Here is a 9,315-nt window from a genome sequence, read left to right as displayed (position 1 = left end):
CTGGATCGTCTCCCATAATTCGCATTGCAAGAAGCAAAAAACACTTTTGTTCAAAGTTCTATTATCCTTCCACCGCCAGGCTTTGACGAAAGTGACTCACTCCTTCCCATTCTCCCTCTCATTTCCTCCCCCCTCCCTGTGATTCCCGTCCTCCCCCCCTACCCTCCCTACTTCCACACCTTAGCAACATACACAATGCAACCCTCTGCAAACAGTGCAACACCTGTTCCCACCGACAACGGCCGTACGTCTCTGCAACCGTGTTATGGGGATCTTGCAGTGACGTGCCAAGAGGCGTAGTTAATAATAATACCCACGGGCACCGCTATGCCCTACGGTGGGGATGGGACTGGGGAGAGGGGAGGGCGAGAGTGAGGGAAGAAAGAGGAGAGGGGAGAGGGGAAGACTAGGGGGAGGTGCCTGCTACGCCGCTCCAACACGTGTGCATTGTGCCACGCCTCCCCACTCACTTATTTTTCCCTTTGCACTCTATCTATATTAGTTATCTTTCTGCCCTTTCACTCTTCTTTTCCCTCCGCCCTCTCCCTTCCTTGGGCGATATGTCCGGTGAGGCTTTCTTGCCCCTTCCCTCGCTCCTGTCTTACATGTCTTGTGCCTCTCCTCCCTTAGCAACTAGAATTTGTAATCATCTGTAATGTATATATACATACATATGCATACATACATACATATACACACATACATTCATACATACATACATACATTCATACATGCCTACATTCATACATACATACATTCATACATACATACATGCACGCACACACACACGCACACAAACACACACACACATATATACGTATATATATATATACATATACATATCTATCTATCTATATATATACACATATATATATACATATCTATACAAACATAAATATATATAAATTATATTGGCTATAGTTCTGTATTCTGAAGTTTAATGACACTAAACTATATTTTCATGTCTCTCCGCCTGTCTCTCTTTTCTGTGTGTACAACGGAAATGAACAAACCGGCAAACTGTACAGAGGCGGACAATCTTTGCTTTAACTGATATATGGTAAGCTGTAAAACACTATATTGATTACAATTATTCTTAAATTCTGGTGCATAGGGTTACAAGCTTCTGTATCTCGTGCTTAGTTGTCAGAATGGCACTTATAATCAATATACTTTGGAGGTTTAGTTTAGTCCTTTATTTACCACCCTGGCTAACTGCACAGGCGTGGGCAAGCTTACTTTGGAGGAATACTGATAGATGGGTTTTAATCCGCAGAGTTTAACCATGGGTGTTTTGTAGAAGTTTTGGTGGAAGCCTGAAAGATGCGGACGAAGCGGGAGGAGAGGGTTGGGGGTTGGTATGGGAGAGGGGGATGTGAGTGCTAATTGGTCGCAGAAAGCTCCCTGGTGGGAATGAGGGAGGCGCAAGGGAGATGTCTGGAGGGAGTAGCACGCCTGGCGGAGGGGACTTATGAAATTACTGCAGTGTGTGTACTGCATACTCCTTCAAACAGCTGCCTCTGAAAAGTCTGCAGCGCCGTGTGTGCGGCCGTTCCTCTCACCTCCCCTCACCAAACTCGTTCATATCCGCCTTTATCTGCGCGCGTCGTAAGCGTCAGCAATAATCATCCGCTATCACGCACATCAAAGACACTGTCTGCCAGACACATGGCGTCCCGTCGCTGCTCACATCTCCGCATCTGAGCAAGGCTGAAAGCACTAACGATAAGGGTGACAGAGACAATGGTCTGATAAAATAAAATTCTGAAATGAAACATGGCCCTAGTTAGAAGGGGAACAATAAGATTGTAACGTTTCGAGAGCAACTATACTCCTCCTCAGACGTCAACGCCAACAAAGTTTCACTTATTCTTCTCATATTTTTTTACAGTTGACACACATTACGGTGGATCCTCAGCGTCCCCACCCAGAGCAGCCCAGTGGAAGCGCCCCTATCATTGCTTCTCAACCATATCCCGTGATGCCGCAGTACCGGTAGCTGGGCGAGCGTGTGTGTACGTGCGTGTGCGTGTGTGCGTATTTTTGTGTGTGTACGCCCCTTACTGCGTCACTCACGACTCTTCCTCTGCAGTATTCCAGAACAGGTGAGGATACATGGCCCTAATATGCACCATGTAGGTCCAGCCAGCCAACATCCCTGCTCATCTCTTTCGCGCTCTCTTTCGGTGTCGGTGCCTGTCTGCGCGTGCCCTTGTGCGTCTGTCTCTGTGGTCGTGTTTGTGTTTGCTTCTCTGTTTCTGTCTGTCTGTCTGTCTGTCTGTCTGTCTGTCTGTCTGTCTGTCTGTCTGTCTGTCTGTCTGTCTGTCTGTCTGTCTGTCTGTCTGTCTGTCCCTCTCTCTCTCCCTCTCCCTCCCTCTCCCTCTCTCTCCCTCTCTCTCCCTCTCTCTCCCTCTCTCTCCCTCTCTCTCCCTCTCTCTCATTCTCTCTCCCTCTCCCTCTCCCTCTCTCTCCCTCTCTCTCCCTCTCTCTCTATCCTTCTCTCCCTCTCTCTCTATCCCTCTCTCTCTATCCCTCTCTTTCTCAATCCCTCTCCATCTCTATCCCTCTCCCTCTCTATCCCTCTCCCTCTCTATCCCTCTCCCTCTCTATCCCTCTCCATCTCTATCCCTCTCCCTCTCTATCCCTCTCCCTCTCTATCCCTCTCCCTCTCTATCCCTCTCCCTCTCTATCCCTCTCCCTCTCTATCCCTCTCTATCCCTCTCCCTCTCCCACTCTGTATGTACATGTTTGTCAGTCTGTATACTGTAATGGTTTGTCCGAGTAATCATGAAAACAACAAAGAATGTTTAGCACGATATGTCTTGTCTGTCTCTGTTCTCTTCAGATATCCAGCATTATTGAAAATCTGATTAGAACATTTTAAACTGGCTCAAAATGCCCATCTGCCGTGATTTCCTTTGTATGTCGACCCATTCACTGTTTTGTCTGTTTGTTTGCCTATTCCATTATTGTCCACTGAATATAACCCCTCTCTTCCCCTCCCACTCTCCTCTGTTACTAATCTCCGCAACGACAGATTAGTCTATGCCCTTTTCATGTTAGTCTCTCGTGTTCCTACTTCCCCTCCCCACTATCTCTACATTCCTATCCCCCCTCATGTTCTGACTCCTCTGTCCCTACTTTTCCCCCCTTTCCCGACCACGTCATCCTCTATTTTCTGTCTCCCTACTTTCCTTCTCCGTATACCTCCCCCTTGTCACGCTTCCCCACTTCTTTTCCCTTTCCTCCCAATTCCTGTTTCCCCCCCTTCTTTTTATCTCCCTTCCCTTCCCTCTTCCATATCTTCCTCACTCTGTGCCTCAACTTTCGATAATTCCCTTCTCCTCTCCCCCTCTGTCTATCTTGGCTCCCCCTTCTCCCCTATCTACCTTCCCTCCTTCCCCTTCTGTCATCATATCTGCATCCACCTTCCCCCTTCTCCTTCCCTCTCTCACCCAGCTCTTCCCCTCTCCCTCCCCCCCTTTCCACTGTCACCATACTATCCTCCACCCTCTCCCCTCCCTCTCCTTTTCTATGTCTCCCTTACCCAGTGTCTCCCCTCTCCTCCCCCTCCCCCCTTTTCTCCCAATCCCTGGAACGCCGAGCCGGCCGTGAATGGTCGCGTCTCCGCCAACAATACATCGCCATTTGGGAGATCAGGTGTTTCGTCTGTTACCATTCATGTTCCCTGTGCAGTTTTCCCCCATTAATCTTCATAATGTTTAGTATGCTGGGAGTGTGCGGATGTGAGGCCAGGCAGAGGGATCCCCCCCGCCCCCCAATGCGAAAAGGGGGGACTTTGCGCGCTGGAGGGACTTGGACGGAGGGAAGGTGGTGGAGGGAGAGAGAAGGAGAAAAAGGGAGCGAGAAGGGAGAGGGAGGTAGAGAAGGAGATAGTGAAGGAGGGAGGGAAGAAATGAAGGAGGGAGAAAGAACAGAGTGGGAAAGGGAGCCAGAAGGAGAGAGCGAGGGGAAGGAAGAAAGGAAGAGAGAGACGAAGAGAAGGAGAGAAAAGGCCACGAGAGCAGAAGAAGAAATAAATGACAAGTGATACCATACAGACTACCAAGCTCTAGCAACGGCAGGAGATTCTCGACCACAAAGGCATTAGCGATCGGGCGTCGCCTTTGTGGTGGCGTTCCTCAAATAGATTCCACACGACACGCGGCTTTCACTTAGATTGTGGGAGTAATGTGTCATGCGCGGGTGCTTGCTTATAGGCGAGCGAGAGAGAATCCGTCAAGAGGAGGGGGCGGGCACGGGCATGGGGGATGGTGCAGTGGGAAGTAGAGTGATGGCGAGGTGGAGTGGTGGCGAGGTGGAGCGATGACGAGGCGGAATCGTGGTGGGTGGAGAGGTGGCGAGGTGGAGTGATGACGAGGCGAAATGGTGGCGAGATGTTAACGAAGCTGAATGGTAGCGAGGGGGAATGGAGTTGAAGTGATGGCCAGGTGGAATGGGGATGGGGTATGGGGGAGGTAGAATGAGGGTTGAGGTTAGGCACGCTCTTTGATATAATGGGAGTCAGGGGGATGCGAGTGGGGTCAGTTGGAGAAAAACGATTAAATAATCACGTAATTAAAGGACAAAAAAAAAAATTAAAGGCTTAAACTTCTTTTTAAAGGTTCAACTGTCGCCAGCGAGTGACAGAGCGAGGGGGCGGATCACGCACGACAAAGCACACTGCGGTGGACGACCCGAGGCCCCTCCTGACGTCCAGCCAAAGCGGGAACTTCTCGTGCCCGGAGCTGCGTGCGAAGGCGGAAGAAGGGAGTGGAAGCGGACAGGGGGGGGGGTGAAGGTGGGTAAAGGTGGATAAAAGTGAGTAAAGGTGAGCGGAGATGGGTAGAGGAGGGTACGAGGATGGGAAAAGTGGGGGAGAGTGAGTGGAGGTGGGGGAAGTGGTTGGAGGTGGGTAGAGTTGGGTGGAGGGGTAGGGAGGAGCGGAAGTGGGGTTGGGGGAGATGTAGCGAGGTGGGTAGATCTGTAGCGAGGTGGGCGGAAGTAGGTCGAGGTAGAGAGAATGGGTGGGGGTGGATGTGTGTACAGTTGGGGGAGATGGAAGGCGGGGTTGAGAGCAAGTGCTGATAGAACTGGAGCGTTGAAAATAGAGATGAGAGATAATGAATGAATAAAATGTCCTTTAGAATGGAATAATATAAGTCAACCCTACATTGGAATAATATGTCTGTTTTATAAGACTGTACACTTTACATCTAATCTCATATTTTGATATGTTACGTCTTGGTACAACTGTGTTCCTAGATATTAATCCCCTTGTGAAAATATGCAATGCAACAGTACTTTTTATATTATGAGAACTTTCCTTTACTTACATTATTAGTCCGTCCGACTAACTGTAAATGTTAACTCGGACGTGATACTTGCTGCACCAGAACGAACAGTCACAACCTGACTTAAATGACACACGCACGCACACACACACGCACGCACGCGCACACACACACACACACACACACACACACACACACATACACATACACATACACATACACATACACATACACATACACATACACATACACATACACATACACATACACATACACATACACATACACATACACACACACACACACACACACACACACATACACATACACATACACACACACACACACACACACACACACACACGCACACACACACACACACAGAGTTCACGAAACCACACAGACAAAACACAAAATCCTTAGCGTTGTACGTGTTGTAAGTGTGTGCGTGAAGGAGGTGACTGTTGCATTGTTGCAGAATGCAGGTAAAACGCAGCAAAGTCTTCCATGCTCGTGCATACACGAGAGAGGAGAGAGGAGATATATATATATATATATATATATATATATAGAGAGAGAGAGAGAGAGAGAGAGAGAGAGAGAGAGAGAGAGAGAGAGAGAGAGAGAGAGAGAGAGAGAGAGAGAGAGAGAGGGAGGGAGGGAGGGAGAAAGAGAGGGAGGGAGAAAGAGAGGGAGGGAGAAAGAGAGAAAGAGAGAGAGAGAGAGAGAGAGAGAGAGAGAGGGGGGGGGAGGCAGAGAGTGAGGCACATGGATAGGGACAATGAAAAAGAAAGAAAAATAAATAAAGAGAGAAAAGAGAAGAAGAAAACGAGAAGAGGAAATGCAAAAGAATGATAAAACAAGAAAATGACAGACAGGCAGACAGGACCGTCGCCATGACAACATTCATTACTAAAGATGAACACAAACAAGATTTATTTCTCGATTCATGTCTCAAAGCAAAATCTTTTTATTGCAGATCAACCAAATGTTGATCTGCAATAAAAATGCCAGCAAAGCTACAGGTTTACTTCTGAAACAGTTATAAGACTTTCCTTTTATCAGTGGTAGTAATAGTTTCTTTTTTTTTTTTTTTTTTTTTGCTGCTACTAACGTTATTTCACATATAATTATCATTATTGCTATTATCACTGCTGTTATCATGATTGTTATGGTTACAATCATTAGTTTCACCAGTGTCATCAATGTCATAATCATTCATACCATTGAAGTATTATCTTTCCATGGTCCTTTAATTATCCTCGTTGAAAATATTACAAGTAGTTGTTGCAGTGACAATACTCTTACAATAATCTCGCATTATTTTTGTTATCAACATTACCGCTGAAACTTATCATTAATCATAATCCGTTGCCGTTATCAATATCACATTCCTAATCAAATTTGCTAATCTAATCAGATCTTCTAATCAGACCCACGTATTCCGACTGAGAACAAGACACACAGATCCCACTGCGCTCCAGATTCAAATCATTTCTCATGAATAAAAGAAAAAATGAAAGAGAAAAGAACGGAATCGATTATCGTTTCTTATCCTTTTTGTTTTAAAGAATCATCAGTTCACGTTTAAAATATTTTTTTATATAATTAAGACATGCAAACCTAAGTGTATTACACTCATCTGCTTATCTTTGTGATTTCCCGAAAAAAAAAAAAATTGAAACGTGAATAATTCCTCCAAAAGCTCTACTTAATTTATTTTTCCTGTATTCTTTAAAACCGAAAATTCACCAATGAGATTCGGGACCGAAATTAAAACAATCAAATTCCTTGATTCGACACAGGGCAAGAATCCGGTCCCTAAAGCGGTTAAAAAGTCGAACGAACACTGTTCTTCATCACCATTTTCGCCTCTCGTACACCCAGCTTGTGATTTGTGAAAGGGTCCATTTTTAATGAGGGCTGAAATTAAAAAAAAAAAAAAAAAAAAAAAAAAAAAAAAAAGTAAAGAAGAGAAAGGAGTATTAGAAAGATTACCTAATTACCTGATCAGGTTATGAGTTCAATTGTAAGTATTGGTGTCATATTTGCTCTAATCCATTTAATTATCTGACTTTTTTCAGGACGGCCAGAAATACCGTAGATTTGTTAGAACTGGAGATAAAAGAGAGGGGGAGAAGGAAGAAGAGACAGAGAGAGAGAGGGAAAGAAGATGAGAAGGAGAAAAAGAGGAAGGGAGAGAGGAAGGGAAGTGAGGACAGAGGGTGAGAGGGAGGGAGGAAGGAAGGAAGGGAGAAGGAGGTGGAGGGGGAGGGAGGGAAAGTAAAAAGTGGGAGGGAGAGAGAGTGAAAGATAGCGAGCAAGTGAAAAAGAAGAGATTGAGAAAGACACGGACAAAAAGAAAGTTGAAAAGCAACTATCAAAACACTTTCCCTCCGAAATTCCTCCTTGTGATTACCCCCCCCCCTCTGCTCAGCACCCCCGATAGGCTAGCCGTCGCCCCCCCCTCCTCCCCCCACCTCGCCCCCCCCCCCTACCCACGCCCGTGCCCTCGGGGACCTACGGGTGGCGCGGAATTTTAAAGAATGTATAATATTTGTCTCTTAATATGCAAATGCAATCAATAGGCCAATAATTAATGGAAAAATAATTATCCTAACTTCGCCGAATTAGTGTGGCCGGAGGTACCTCTTGGGATGCCAGATATTGGAAGCCAAGCTTGGCGAAGAGGTTTTCGTATGGAGAGGAGGTGAAGATGATGAAGAGGGAGAAGAAGAGGAAGAAGGAGGAAGAGGAGGAAGAGGAGGAGGAGGAGGAGGAGGAGGAGGAGGAGGAGGAGGAGGAGGAGGAGGAGGAGCAGCAGCAGAAGAAGAAAGAGAAACAGAAACAGAAAAACGAAGAAAAGGAGGAGGACTTAAGGAGTAGGAGAAGAAGACGAATAAGAAGAAAGAGAAAGAAGTAGAAGAAGGAGAAAGAGAAAGATAAGGTCAAACAGAAGAAGGAGGAGGAGGTAAAGGAGGAGGAAGAGATGGAAAACAAGGGAGATTGAGATACTGTTGTAGAATGTAGAAGAGGGAGAAAAATAAAGAGAAGTAGAAGGAAGAAAAATAAAGAGAAGTAGAAGGAAGAAAAATAAAGAGAATTAGAAGGAAGAAAAATAAAGAGAAGTACAAGGAAGAAAAATAAAGAGAAGTAGAAGGCAGAAAAAGAAAGAGAAGTAGAAGGAAGAAAAAGAAAGAGAAAGGATGGAAAAGCAGGATTAAGAGCGGAAAAAATAAAACGAGGAGGGAAAAAAAGGAAAAAGGGAGGACAAGACGACAAAAAAAGGGGGAAGAGGGACGGCCAAGAAGAATAAGACGGAAACCCATGAAAAACACAAAGACTTTGGGGGAAGAGGCAGAAATTGGAACATTCTTTTCGAACCGAGGCATTCCCGACCTCCTACCAGCGACTCTGCAGTGACCTACGCCATTCAGCCTTTGATTACCTGCGTTCTAAAGTAGATTAATATCTCAAGAGGAAATCAAATAAGCATTTCTAACACATTACTGATCAAGCCACTCTTTGGTTCCACATGCCATGTCAGTGTAGTTGATATAAAGACATAGGCGCGCGCGCGCGCGCGTATGTGTGTGTGTGTGTGTGTGTGTGTGTGTGTGTGTGTGTTTGCTTGTGTATGCATGTGTATGTGTGACTATGTATGCATGTATGTATGTATGTATGTAGACAGATAGGTACAGATTAAAACAAATGAACATATGGAAGGAAGCACTATAAGATCAGAACGGAGATAGAGAAGCAGAGGGGAAAAGGGAGAGGTAAGGAAGGTAAGAAGAGAGGAAAGTGGGTAGGAGAAAGAAAGTGAAAAAAGTGAAAACAAGAGAAAAAATAAAACAAGAGGCGATAAAAGCGAAAATAGAAGAAAAGGTAGAAAAAAAGAAAAGGAAGAGAAAGCAGAAAAAATAGCGAAACAAAACGGGAAAAAATATACTTACGAAGTGCAGGAACCGGACCATTTACATACACTGTACACTGTACTAGTTCGCTCATCGTCTCTATT

Source organism: Penaeus chinensis, chromosome 9 (assembly GCF_019202785.1).
Source record: "Penaeus chinensis breed Huanghai No. 1 chromosome 9, ASM1920278v2, whole genome shotgun sequence".
NCBI classification, from domain to species: domain Eukaryota; kingdom Metazoa; phylum Arthropoda; class Malacostraca; order Decapoda; family Penaeidae; genus Penaeus; species Penaeus chinensis.
The sequence above is the reverse complement of the archived record's forward strand: the minus strand, read 5'-3'. Positions refer to the sequence as shown.